Genomic DNA, 15562 nt, shown 5'->3' on the forward strand with positions numbered 1-15562 from the left:
AGGTTCTTTTCTTATGTGACATTATGTTCATGCATCCGAACCTATCATGTTTTTTTTATCAAATTCAACACATATGATTGATTTGCGAGAGGCAAAAAATTTAAATGATTTTTTTTGTAAGGCGAGAGGCATATGATAAGATAAATATACACAAAACATTTTATCGTTTTTATAAAGGATGTTATATCATTATTCTTTAAATACATTTTATGGGTTAGGTTCAAATAAGAAGTTTGATTTTCTTAAGAAGACTAACAAGAAGGGTATTTTTGTCTTAACACTTTTATATCAAAACCCACTTTCTTTAATCTTAAAACCCACTTAACTTAATTCCAAAAACCCACTTACATCTTCACTCATCTTCTACATCCACCACCACTCCACCGCCCACCGCCATCACACCCGTCACCCACCGTCACCACCTCGCCGGAAAAGTCCTAAAAAACACAACGGAAAACACTATGAAAAACACAATGTAAAAAACACAATAGAAAAAAACACTATAAAAAACACACAATGATAAAAACACAATAAAAAACACAATTGTATGACACAATGAAAAAAACACAATGGAAAAAACACAATGAAAAATACTATTGTATAACACAATTTTGTAAAACACAATTTGGTAAAACACAATTTGTAAAAAACCCACTATTTTTTTTTATTTTTATATTACAATATGGTACTCATATTAAAGATAAAAAGACACTCGTTATTATGGTGAATTTGTTTTTCAATAAAAGCGTAGTAAAAAAAAGTTATGGACGTTTTAAAATGATGGGGGAATTTGGCATGTGCCTAGCATGTGAAGAGAGAAAGACAACAAATGTGTTATTCCTTTTATACTATTCCCCTTATGTTCACACTTGATTTCCTCCTAAACTAATCTCAATCTTCCATATTCAAAATCAATGGCCAAGATTACTTCTTATCATTCCTATAAAAACTATACTTCCTATTATAATGATAATAAATATTAGTATTATGATAAAAAACAATAAACACAAAAATAGAGAAAACGAAAAAAAATAAACTTCATGTCAAATAAAATATTAGAGGATAGTAATATGTTAAATAAAATTGTTAAAAGAACTGAAAGTATAGGAAAGGGGTATGACAAGCACATAAGAGAGGTACATTTAGCCTAACCCAAAAAATAATAACATGAAATAAAGTCAACTAGTCAAGTAGCAAGCACATGTTTCTAAATCCTTTCTTATTATGGATTAACGTTTTTTTTTGTTACACTATTTGCTATGTCTTTGTTTTCTAGATGGAGTAACTTAGTATTAAGAATTTATCTAGGTGATAAATTATTTAAAATAAAAACACATGTTACACAATTCCAACTTTTAGATGTTTCCATTCTCATGATCGGTCTCAAAGTGTTGTTAACAAACAATTTAAGATCACTTTCATGAACAATGAATCACAAATTGCACATAAATTAGTGGGTTGTTAAGCGTATGAGTTTAATCATCAAAATGTTTGAAAAAGAGTATAGTCCTCCAACATTCTTCATTTTACTGGCTAGAATATGCATTATTTACGGCAAGAAACATAAACCTTTTGTAGGGGTATGGTACTAAAACCCGGTTCTACGACCCTAAATCTATTATGTTTGGCTTATTTTATTACACGGACTAATACAATGCTATTGGGCTGAGGGGGTTTTGTGGAGCTAACCCTAACTGGGCTAGGCCCATTAGGGTATCATGATGGTGGCCATGAGGCTCCCTATATAAGGAGGTCTCCACCTCCTTGTTAAGGGGTCATGCTCAATAAGAGCCACCACCACTTTTTGTGTCTGTGAACAAAAAATCCTCAGGATATCTTAGCAGTCACCTCCACACCCCCAGAAGCCATTGCAGGTCTCAAGCAGAAGAAGAAGAAGATTAAGACGTGGTTCGTTCATCTCGAAAATCCATGGAAACATCGTCATGGATCAGGTTAGATTCATTTCGTGTGTAGGGGTATGGTACTAAAACCCGGTTCTACGACCCTAAATCTATTATGTTTGGCTTATTTTATTACACGGACTAATACAATGCTATTGGGCTGAGGGGGTTTTGTGGAGGTAACCCTAACTGGGCTAGGCCCATTAGGGTATCATGATGGTGGCCATGAGGCTCTCTATATAAGGAGGTCTCCACCTCCTTGTTAAGGGGTCATGCTCAATAAGAGCCACCACCACTTTTTGTGTCTGTGAACAAGAAATCCTCAGGATATCTTAGCAGTCACCTTCACACCCCCAGAAGCCATTGCAGGTCTCAAGCAGAAGAAGAAGAAGATTAAGACGTGGTTCGTTCATCTCGAAAATCCGTGGAAACATCGTCATGGATCAGGTTAGATTCATTTCGTGCTTCGACATTGGCGCCATCCGTGGGACGGCAACGAACTGCCCTTCGATCTTCATCTCGGCTGTCGGATCTCTCTCAGGAAAAACCCAGATCTGGAAGTTTACAGAAAAAGGCTTCAAGGCTTGTTCTATTAAAGCTCAAAAAGATCCATAGATCTAAAAAGAGGCTTCCAGATCTGGGCAAGAAGAAACGGCCTGATTCGAATGATCAGGTCTCCGGATCTGTGATGGTTTTAAATCTGCTCCGGGCTTCGGATCTGTCCAGATCCGATTTACAGATCTAGGCCTAGATTACAGACCTGGATTTTAGGTCTAAAGTTGCAGATCTGACTCTAAAATTGCAGATCCAGAAAGTACCAGACTTCCGCCGCCATGTACGCGCGCCCGCGGATTCTCACTCCACAGCCGTGCATGTGCCGCCGCGGAAACCATCATCTGGGCTTTGCGCAAGAGACCTCCGCCATGCACGCGCACACACGAGTCACCACTCCATCGCCGTGCATGTGCGCATCAGGCCTCGCGCCAAACTTCAAGGTTAGGAATCCTCATAATATCCTATATGGCTACACGCCAAGGATGGGAATCCTCATAATATTCCATATGGCTACGCGCCAAATTTCAAGGTTGGGAATCCTCATAATATCCCATATGGCTACGCGCCAAGGATGGGAATCCTCATAATATCCCATATGGCTACGCGCCAAGGATGGGAATCCTCATAATATCCCATATGGCTACGCGCCAAGGATGGGAATCCTCATAATATCCCATATGGCTACGCGCCAAGGATGGGAATCCTCATAATATCCCATATGGCTACGCGCCAAACTTCAAGGTTGGGAATCCTCATAATATTCCATATGGCTACGCGCCAAATTTCAAGGTTGGGAATCCTCATAATATCCCATATGGCTACGCGCCAAGGATGGGAATCCTCATAATATCCCATATGGCTACGCGCCAAGGATGGGAATCCTCATAATATCCCATATGGCTACGCGCCAAACTTCAAGGTTGGGAATCCTCATAATATCCCATATGGCTACGCGCCAAACTTCAAGGTTGGGAATCCTCATAATATCCCATATGGCTACGCGCCAAACTTCAAGGTTGGGAATCCTCATAATATCCAATATGGCTACACGCCAAGGATGGGAATCCTCATAATATTCCATATGGCTACGCGCCAAATTTCAAGGTTGGGAATCCTCATAATATCCCATATGGCTACGCGCCAAGGTTGGGAATCCTCATAACATCCCATATGGCTACGCGCCAAGGATGGGAATCCTCATAATATCCCATATAGCTACGCGCCAAACTTCAAGGTTGGGAATCCTCATAATATCCCATATGGCTACGCGCCAAACTTAAGGGTTGGGAATCCTCATACCATATGCTCACGCATCACATATGCTCACGCATATTACACATGCTTACGCATCACATGCTCACACATATCACAGTCTACACGCACGCGCATGCAACATCTGCGCGTGGCGCATAACACAAAACCAAAGTCCACGCGCACGCGCATGCAACATCTGCACGTGGCGCGGGACATAAAGTAGCTCGTAAGCCGCCTCACGCGCAAGCTCCACGATTATTACAGCTCATAAGACGCCTCGCGCGCAAGCTGTTACTACTCTTTTAGCTCGTAAGACGCCTCGCGCGCAAGCTCTATTCTTATAGCTCGTAAGACGCCTCACGCGCAGGCTTTATTATGCTACAGCTCGTAAGACGCCCCTCGCGCGCAGGCTTTATTATTCTTAGCTCGTAAGACGCCTCGCGCGCAGGCTTTATTATTCTCAGCTCGTAAGCCGCCTCACGCGCTAGCTTAATTATTATTCTCAAAGCTCATAAGACGCCTCTCGCGCGCAAGCTTTATTACTCTCACAGCTCGTAAGCCACCTCACGCGCCAGCTCAATTATTATTCTCAAAGCTCGTAAGACGCCTCTCGCGCTCAGGCTTTATTATTCTTAGCTCGTAAGTCGCCTCTCGCGCGCAGGCTTTATTATTCTCAGCTCGTAAGCCGCCTCACGCGCTAGCTTAATTATTATTCTCAAAGCTCATAAGACGCCTCTCGCGCGCAAGCTTTATTACTCTCACAGCTCGTAAGCCGCCTCACGCGCCAGCTCAATTATTATTCTCAAAGCTCGTAAGACGCCTCTCGCGCGCAGGCTTTATTATTCTTAGCTCGTAAGTCGCCTCTCACGCGCAGGCTTTATTATTCTCAGCTCGTAAGCCGCCTCACGCGCTAGCTTAATTATTATTCTCAAAGCTCATAAGACGCCTCTCGCGCCAGCTTCATTATTATTACAGCTCATAAGTCGCCATGCGCGCAGGCTTCATTATTATTATAGCTCGTAAGTCGCTTCTCGCGCCAGCCTCATTATTATTACAGCTCGTAAGTCGCTTCTCGCGCCAGCCTCATTATTATTACAGCTCGTAAGTCGCTTCTCGCGCCAGCTTCATTATTATTTTAGCTCGTAAGTCGCTTCTCGCGCCAGCTTCATTATTATTACAGCTCATAAGTCGCCATGCGCGCAGGCTTCATTATTATTTTAGCTCGTAAGTCGCTTCTCGCGCCAGCTTCATTATTATTACAGCTCATAAGTCGCCATGCGCGCAGGCTTCATTATTATTTTAGCTCGTAAGTCGCTTCTCGCGCCAGCTTCATTATTATTACAGCTCATAAGTCGCCATGCGCGCAGGCTTCATTATTATTATAGCTCGTAAGTCGCTTCTCGCGCCAGCTTCATTATTATTATAGCTCGTAAGTCGCTTCTCGCGCCAGCTTCATTATTATTTTAGCTCATAAGTCGCTTCTCGCGCCAGCTTCATTATTATTACAGCTCATAAGTCGCCATGCGCGCAAGCTTCGTTATTATTATAGCTCGTAAGCCGCCTCTCGCGCCAGCTTCATTATTCTTATAGCTCGTAAGTCGCCATGCGCGCAGGCTTCATTATTCTTATAGCTCGTAAGTCGCCTCGCGCGCAGGCTTTTATTACAACATGTCACCATCATGAAGAAAACCTCTCAAAACTCAAAAGACAATAAAGACAAGGCCAAAGAAAAGGGAAAAAACCGCCTCACACCTTATAAAGTCCAGCGCTCCACCTAGACGCTTGCGCGCCCAGGAGCAACGCTGGACTTGGGGGGCTTGTAGGGGTATGGTACTAAAACCCGGTTCTACGACCCTAAATCTATTATGTTTGGCTTATTTTATTACACGGACTAATACAATGCTATTGGGCTGAGGGGGTTTTGTGGAGGTAACCCTAACTGGGCTAGGCCCATTAGGGTATCATGATGGTGGCCATGAGGCTCTCTATATAAGGAGGTCTCCACCTCCTTGTTAAGGGGTCATGCTCAATAAGAGCCACCACCACTTTTTGTGTATGTGAACAAGAAATCCTCAGGATATCTTAGCAGTCACCCCCACACCCCCAGAAGCCATTGCAGGTCTCAAGCAGAAGAAGAAGAAGATTAAGACGTGGTTCGTTCATCTCGAAAATCCGTGGAAACATCGTCATGGATCAGGTTAGATTCATTTCGTGCTTCGACACCTTTGTAATTACATAATAGATTTATGTGTGTTCATTGTTCCGTTTAAAACCTTGAAACCGTTTATTGGTAAGTAGATTAATAATTATTATTTTTAAACTTAATTTATTATCAAAGTACAAACGAAATTGGAATATAACCGTTCATAATGGTTTGGCTTGGTTGGGTTTCAATTTTCAACAGCCCGGTTTCTATTTTTTACGGCAAAAAACCGTTACTAACGGCTTAGCTCATGGTTTAATTTCAAGCCATCAAAATCGGACTGCAAACGCATATACGTAAAATGTTTATATATATATATAACTAAAAAAAGCCATGACAATATTATACTCAAATTAAAGAGAATAAAATGCTCATTTTTATGGTGCAATTTTTTTTAAATTATCAACGTATGAAAAAATTGACCGTTTAGGAATCCTGAGGGAATTTGGGTTAAAAATGAAATTAATAAGAATAGATGAATAAAAGGTAAATGGTTAAAGTTGTAACTATTTTTTAAATTTACAAAAGTTGATTAAATTTGCGTCAATATTTTAACTATATTAGAGAAATACATGTGAAATTTAATGTTAGAATGACTACTTTGCCCTCTTTAAGTTTATACTATGTGTTTAAAAATTTGTGAATATATCATCTTAATTTTTCCTATCGCTCATGTGTTATATATAGTACTAAACAAGTGCCTGCGCGATGCGGCGAATGTTTGAACGCAAACCCTGGTAAATCACGTAATAGTTATGGGTGCTCATGGTTAGTTTCGAAGCCTTACAACCGTTTAAATCGGTAATTGGTTAGGTTTCATGGGTGGTTTTTTTCTTTAACTTTCGCTTTCAATATTCAACGGTTTAGTTTCTATTTTTGACAACAAATAGTCGTTACTAACGGTTTGGCTCACATGTTTAACTTAAAAACCGTCTAAGTCGAACACCCATACGCAGCATGTTAATTTTTTTACTTGAAAAAAACTTTAACAATATCATACTTAAATTAAAGAAAATAAAATACTCGTCTTTATGATGCAATTTTTTTTTAAAAATATTGATGTATGAAAAAGTTATGTCGTTTTAAAAATCGTGTGGGGGGGGGGGGGGGGGAAGTTGGTTTAAAACTAAAATAAATAATAATAAATGGTTAAAGATAGCAAAAGTTAAGACTGAAAAATTGTAAATATTTTAAATGAATTGAAGTGCATTTTACGTTTCAAATACTATATGGCTCCTTGTTAACATGCTATATAGGCTTTACCATGTGCTTGTTAGCTTGTATATTACTTAATTACAAAGCATGCTAATTTGCTCTCTCTCCTGTGCTATATATAGTAGAGATTTAGATATACAATCTTCCGATTTTTATGTGCTTAATCTAGATGTCAGTCAAATCAACTTCTAGACTAAGTTCTAGCAATCGACAATGTGAGAATTATAAAATTATTAGTCAAGAGGTTAAATACAATCAATAGCATGCATAAACCCACAATAAGCCTAAAATTATCACCACTATGCAAACTCAATTTGTTCCAACATAAAAGAACAAAACTTAGTTATTGTTCAGAAACTAGCGTAGGGAGAAAATGAGAGATTTCATTAATCAAATGTGTAGAATACAATGAGATACAATGTGATATTTATAAGAGAGAAAAACTTGGGGAATAAACTAATCTATAGGCATTGATAACCATAATATTAATTTATTTATGACACCTCTGGTTATCAACTTAAAACACTTGGAAATGCGACCTCATTAAAAACCTTGTCGGGAAAACCCAATGGGACAAAACCATAGCTAAGGAAAAGGAGTGCAATGCGTATTGTGTAATATCTTGGACTTTTTGTATTTGTATTCGTTTATATTTAAACCGATTCGAGGATATGATTCAGATCTTTATTATTAATAAAACCATACATCTATAAATTTTCATTGATGCATTTTCATTTCCTACCATTTGTGTTGTTTAAACTTGTCATTTCTTGCTTAAAAACTCTTAAAATATCATAAATTGGCATTTTTAAAGCACAAGGACTAAATATGCCAAAAAACAAAGTTCCCCGCCCCTTGGCCAAGCCACGCCACGCGACCAAGAGAGGTGTGGTGACCACGGGGTGCGGACACAAATCTATACCAGCTTCCTTTGTTATTTTGTTTCGTAGTTCGTATTTTAGTGCAAAATCGGTTATTTTAGACCAAATAGCATGTTTTAAGCCTCAAGAAAACTAACCTAGACTTGGTACATGTTCAAATTCATTAACCCATTCAACAAGAACGAATTTTGATGAGTTTTAAGTTGATTTAGTCATTAAAACGATATTAGGTTACTTAAACGAGCTTTTTAACTAAAATTAACTTGTGCTTACCTATCCTATATAAATAAGACATAAATCATCTGTCAAATACTTTCCTAAACCCTAATAATATCTCTCTCAGCCGTCACCCTCATAAAACATCCGGTTTCACCTCCGTTTTTACTATTTTACTCAAGGTTTCAAGTGTTTGTGTTGACTTTGTTGTCCTACCGACCTTTGACTCCGTTTTCCCATCGATTCAAGCATTTTCCGGGTAAGTTATTATCTGATAAATTGTTTATTATTATTCTTTAGTCAATAACCCTCGATCAATTTATGAGATTTAGGGGAATTGACGAATCAATTTGATTTCAACCCGCTTAAGGGCATATTAGTCAACAACTTTGGCTAATCGTTTTCTATCACTTCTGGTCGGAACCGAATTTCGGTCCAGAAGACTATTATTTTTTCTCGTGATTTTAAGGCTGCCCGACTTCTGACTCGCTGTTCGGATTCTGGTTAGTACCATCTCGCTTAAACGTTAAATATCACATAATCGGAGTTCTAGACATCCGTTTGGATCGATTCCAGCGGCTACGTTCTCGGTTTTAATCAAAGTTTATTATATCTAAGTTTCAGGTATGTTTGGTTTATCTCAGTCAGCACGTTAATGGACGGTTCGTTCGTTTAATCAGGTTTTTATTCTTATTTCTCGCACACTCGCCTAAGCAATAAGGTGAGATATCATTCCCCTCTCATTTTACTGATTTTTAACGATTTTGGGGACACATGCGTATTTAGTTCATATTTTTTTATCTATAATATATATATAAACGAAACCCCTAAAATCCTACGTGTCGCGATGTGGTCGCTCCCTCATTTTATGGAAGCTACCAGATTGCTTGATTTTTAAATGGAGGCCTCTCATTGATTTAACCCAAATTCATGGGTATGGGTCTTACCAAAACCAGAGAGCTCTTAAACGGGTTATAACATCTCATTAAGTTAAAAATTAATCTTACCAATTATTTGATATGAAAATCCTATAAATAGGGATATACTAAAATTTAATATCCAATTTAAAAAGAAAAATATATTATTTATAATTAATAAACAATTTTATAGTAAAAAACATAAGTGGGTCATGGGTCACCAAATTCAGATAGTTTTTAAACGGGTTATAACATATCATTTATTTATGAAACCCTTTCATCATCAAACTCTAAATATATTATTAACTTTCTTACAATAAAGAAAATTAAAAATTCGAAAAATAAATATTAAAAACAAAAAATGTAATCTTACCAATTATTTGATATGAAAATCCTATAAAATAGTGATGTACTAAAATTTAATATCCAATTTAAAAAAAAGATATCATTTATAGTTAATAAACAATTTTATAGTAAAAAACGTAAGCGTCATGGGTCACCAAATCCAGATAGTTTTTAAACGGGTTATAACATATCATTTATTTATGAAGCCCTTCATCATCAAACCCTAAGTATATTATTAACTTTCTTACAGTAAAGAAAATTAAAATCCAAAAAATAAATATTAAAAAACGAAAAATGTAAAATAACCATTATCTCAAGCCAGCAGATTGCTTTATTTGTAAATGAAGGCTTCTCACGCATTTAACCCGAATTCACGGGTAAAGGTCTCACCAAACCCAGATAACTCTTAAACGGGTTATAACATCTCATTATATTAAAAATTAATCTCATAAAATATTTGATATGAAAATCCTATAAAATAGGGATATACTAAAAATTAATATCCTATTTTATTTTAAAAAAAAGATATTATTTATAATTAAGAAACAATTTTATAATAAAGAAAATAAACGAGTAATGGGTATCACCAAACCCAGATAGCTTTTAAACCGGATTATAACATATCATTTATTTGTGAAACCATTTTATCATCAAACTTCTAGGATATTAATTATTAACTTTCTTACAATAAATAAAATTAAAATCCAAATATACATATATAAATATTAAAAAAGAATAATGTAAAGCAACCCCCATAAATACGGGAGATAAAATCTAGTTATATATATACATAAACTAGCAAACGTAAAATATTGTGTGTATTTCTATTAAATGCTAGTTGCTACTTGTTTAAGTGTTTATTTTATCTCATTCGAAGATGCCCATCATAATCACATTAAAGTATGATCATACGCCGTCTTAGTAGCCAAAACCCGTTCGCATGGCGATGGTCAACTGACACTCACATTTGTATGCTAGTCATAGTAGCCAAAGTCCAATTCGCAAGACAACGGTCAACTGACACATTATTTGCTCACGGTTTGATTGATTATTACTTACATTATTTTGTTTGCGCATTTATCATTTATTATATATATATACATATATATTATTAGTGTCGAAACTGGTGATCATCTCACTCAACATGTGTTACTAACAGATCTCTATTTATTTTCTACGCATATGCAGGTTACCAGTTGGGAAGCTAGGGTGAAGAACACATAGAAAGACCTTAGACAATAAAATCAAGAAATATTTGCATTATTATTTTGTTATGGATTATTTATTTGTTTTGGGTTATATTTGTCATGTTTGGAAACTTGTGCACTTTATTTGAATTTTGAAATAAATAAATTAAATAGATATTGTCATATTTTACATTGTATGATAGTATCTTGTGAGCTATGAACCACGGTTCGCACCCCGACATTTCCGCCTTAGGTTGGGGTGTGACATATTGTCTCCCCTTGATTTATATATCCTTTAAAACAATAAGTGTCTATCTTTTGTGAAAATTGCCCAAAACTTTTGTAGTCAATCATTTGTTCTTGGTCCTTTGATATGCTAATCCTTAAGTTGAATAATGTTGCATGATCTTCATGTGAAAACTTATATTTCATCATCTCTTTCTTGATCGGTATTTCGTGATACAACTATGAATAATCGGACAAGACTCACGAAAACACTTAGGATTGCGAAGACCTCTAGCTATGGCCAATGGAATTATCCAAGGCTAGAAAGTTGCTAAAAATAGTAATGCAACTAATACAAACACACACGAGATCACTCAAAAGATTTCCATATATTGATTTTCAATTGGTTACAATGGAGGATCTTAGGATTTCTAGGTGTGGAATGTCAGGCGCGGCTAGCCATACTCATTAATGAGACGTATCGTTCCTTTTATATGCACCCGAGGAACCTTCTTGAAACCCTAATCATTACATAACAATCACAAAATAAATTACAAGTGTAGAAACAGGTCTTCGAGTAAACTTTTCCTTGTTAAGAAGAATTTGTAATCCCTTGGTGTGCTCGGAACATTACCTCGAGCAGACTTTACTTAATTCTTCCCAAACAGACTTCAATCTTCATGATAAATCCAAACTTTGCTCGGATATACCTCACGAGCAAACTAGTTATTACTCGGATCCTTTCAATCTTTGTCTTACACTTATTTGAGTAAGCTAAGTATACTCGGGTATTGTAGCTTTGCTCAAGATTAAACTATGCTCGGAGTAATACTTAGAGTAACTTCCATTAACTCCCGTCAAGCATACTTGAGATCCACTTATGATAATATCCTTGCTCGACCAACCAGTTTACTCGTGAACTTGGTTTAGCTAAGATAAATCAAGTGTTTGCTCGGATACAAACCTTACTTGATATAAGAACAACTTTGCTCAACGAAGTGCAACTTGCTCGAAGCCAACACTTAGAAGAATTCTAGAAGATAACCTTACTCGAATAAGATATCTTGCTCGAAATAGTAAATACCTTGCTCGGAGTGCCTGATCTTGCTCGAGTACCATACTTAGATTTTTCGGAGGAGGTTGAGAAATTCCAATCTTCCTTGTCAATCTTCTTTGACCCGACAATCTCCAATAAACATATACCACCGTATCGATAACCTTGTTGTGTTTCTCTGCATTGACAAGACTAACCTAACTTGTTTTGATAAGTTGGTAAAATATAAGCATATATATCTCATACCTGAAATATATGTTTTAGCCTATTCTGATGTTTTATAGCTGGACACATGCAAATATAAATAAAAGATATAGAAATCGTGTGTGGTTAACAATAAATATTTATGCACATATGCATTTAATTATGGTACTTTTGAACCAATAATGCTTAAGATTGTGATAGAAAATGTAATAAAGTGCATTGTTGGACATTGTTTAACGTACTTAAATGATGAATTTGTCTAGGGTAAAATGTCTCAATATCTTCTAGATGTACTTTGATGGACTGACAAACATATAATTACATATACACTCGAACTGCAAGTCAAGCAATAATAATCATACCGTGTCAAGGTCTTTCAGAAATTCTCCCTCTAAAAGCTCGGGAATTTCTCTCAAGATGTATACATCATCACTGTAAACTATGATTATATAAACTTTTAAGAGTAAAATTTTGATAAAAATATGGCAAACTTTTATCAAACTCATATGCCTGTTTATCAGAATATCTTTTGATTTGTGCTTGACCATATATTCTTAGTTCATACGTATTTTGATAACTTCGTAGAACATTTATTGAGGTTTTCATATCAATGTTTACACATTTACAGTCTATCGCAAATTTCTTTCCATCTTAACCAATTATTGATGTGCATTTACTCATTATGAGTTTAACTATATGAACTTGCTCATTTAACACATCCATAACTTATAAGAAGACTAGTCATCGATGTGTTCTTCGAGCTATCTAATATATAACATACAATATACAATAGTTCAAAACTCTTTATCGTTTTGGGGATTGAATCTCATATCAGCAATTCAACATACTTTTATCTCGCATATATTTTTACTTCTATGGTTTTAAAATATACTTTTAGACACTATATCTTCCAACCAATCATATCAAACCAAGCTATTTTACTTTATAAGAGTGTGTGGACATAAAAGTATATTGCAATATTATAATTACAAAGACTCAACAATCAATCCATAAAATTGTTATTATTCCCTTCCATAAATATATTTTATGGAAACAACAAAATAACCAATTAATTTATCAACAATGTTCATTGAAAATTTAGGAAGATCAACTTGTTTTCAATTCACCCATAAAAGTAAAATAAAATAAAGAAGATCTTGAGTTTTTCCAAAAGGTTATTGTTCATTCATATTAGTATTAAGTGATCGGAAAAAAAAAACACACACACACAACAATCAAAGATACGCACATCAAAATAATTAAAAGAGCATAGTTGATGGTTAATTAGGTGAAAAAAAACTTTATCGGTTTATATAATTTACTTTTCAACAATCAAGAACCTTGATTTATACTTTTAGTCTACAAACTATTAATTAATAATATTAATTTTCAATTATGCCAACATGTTTTTGTCCCTCTGGCTTTTGATACATTTGGCTCCTTGGCACCGGAAGCTATCCGTTTTCTAACCAGGGTCCAACAGGTTGTGCATAGCAATGTGTCGACTCCAAAGGGGCAGGGGTATGTCTTTAGCAGGTTAGGGTTTGCAATTCAGAAAGGGGTGGCGGCGCAGCTTGTTGCCCGCCTACCTGCTATATTGATGTAATATCTATGTTTCATCAGTAGAAATAAATAAAATTTTATTATGCCAAATAATAAATCTTATCATACTATACTATTAAAGCAATACAAGGTTTTGATTTATACTTTTAGTTTACAGGCTATTAATTAATAATTTTAATTTTTAGTTATGCCAAATAATAAATATTATCTTACTTCTTACTATACTATTAAAGCAATACAAGGTTTCCACATGACATTCAACTAGCATGTCCACATGGGCTTTTAACTCATCAATTTTCCATTTATATACTTTCCACATGTTAATTTTGAACATTAATTTTAAGCATTAACTCCTAAGTTGAATAAAGTTTCAAAATAAATTGTTACAACTATCATTTATTGAGTAATAAATACAATTAATTGTTTTCGTTGTTATTTTTTTTTAAATTTTAAAAATTTGTTATTTTATTTTATTTTGGGAAATTATTTATGAACGTTTTAACTGGATGTATGGATGTTTGGATTGAAATGATGGTTTAAGTCACGAGGTTTAGTTTATATTGTTGCTTTATTAAACGCGCGATTTAATAAAAATTATAATTATATCTCATTTTTATATTCATATTTTTAGCATTTTTATGTTATGTACTTAAATATTTTATTATTTCAATAAAAATAGTTTTCGTAACACACATCTTATTTTACAACATCTACATGTTTACGCTTCATAGTTTACAACACATGACTTCCGTAGATGGTGATGTTTCAACTAATATGTCTTTTTTTGTTTCATGGTATAAGTTAGAAATATATGACATATCTTAGAATTATGTTTTAAATTGTTATTTTTCTCTATTTGTCTTTGTATGTTGGGTTCTTTTAATTAAGATAACAATGTGATACCTTATAATAATAATAATAATAATAATAATAATAATAATAATGCTAGATTATATGATATTTACAATTCATTTAAATGTATATAACACACACACAAGCGCACGCGCGCGCACACATGCACACATATGAAGTTTTATATATTTTCCGAACGCCTGTAACATTGGATCTAACCTAGTACCAATATTATAATGAGTTAGCAACCACATCGTTTGGCGATTAAGTAATTAACATCTTATTGAACTCTAAATAAACCACAATTAATATTGAGAACAAACCTTTAAATTAACCACCAATGATTTGAGTTTAAATTAAATACATACCTAATTATAAGATACAAGTGATTTGGCTCCAGGTTTTGGAAAAGAATGATGTAACATGATGAACAAATCTCTCAAGCAACTTTGATTGTCATAACTTCATCAACAGCTTCTTGTTAATAACGTGTTGCGAAACTAGCCTAATAGCAAAGGAATAAGAGATAGACGTGTAGGTAGAAAATGAGAGATTTTATCAATCGAATATGTATAATACAATGAGATACAATGTGATATTTATAGGAGAGAAAAACTTGAGGAAGAAGCTAATCTATACTAAGTGTTGATAACCATAATATTAATTTATTTATAACAGTTGTATTTTGTTAAGTGATCAATTGGATAGAATATATAAATTATAGCTTACTGTAATATCATTAGCATAATTAGGCGATAGAATTTGATTAAGTTTCCCTCGTAATTATTTTTCGTGTACTCCTATAAATAATTGATTTATAATCTACGACATCTTACTAGATTTTCAATATCCACTATGGTAAGTCTTGGAGTTCTTGCATTCCCCCCCATCTAATCCCTATCTACGCCACCAATTAATGGTTGATTGTTGTTCTTCTTCCCCCATAGTTCTTCGTGTGTGACAACTTTCTCTCTCTTTTACTCTATTACA

This window comes from Bidens hawaiensis, unplaced genomic scaffold, assembly GCF_021521415.1.
Source record: "Bidens hawaiensis isolate Kalapana, Puna unplaced genomic scaffold, B.hawaiensis_p1.1 tig00012229_1, whole genome shotgun sequence".
NCBI classification, from domain to species: domain Eukaryota; kingdom Viridiplantae; phylum Streptophyta; class Magnoliopsida; order Asterales; family Asteraceae; genus Bidens; species Bidens hawaiensis.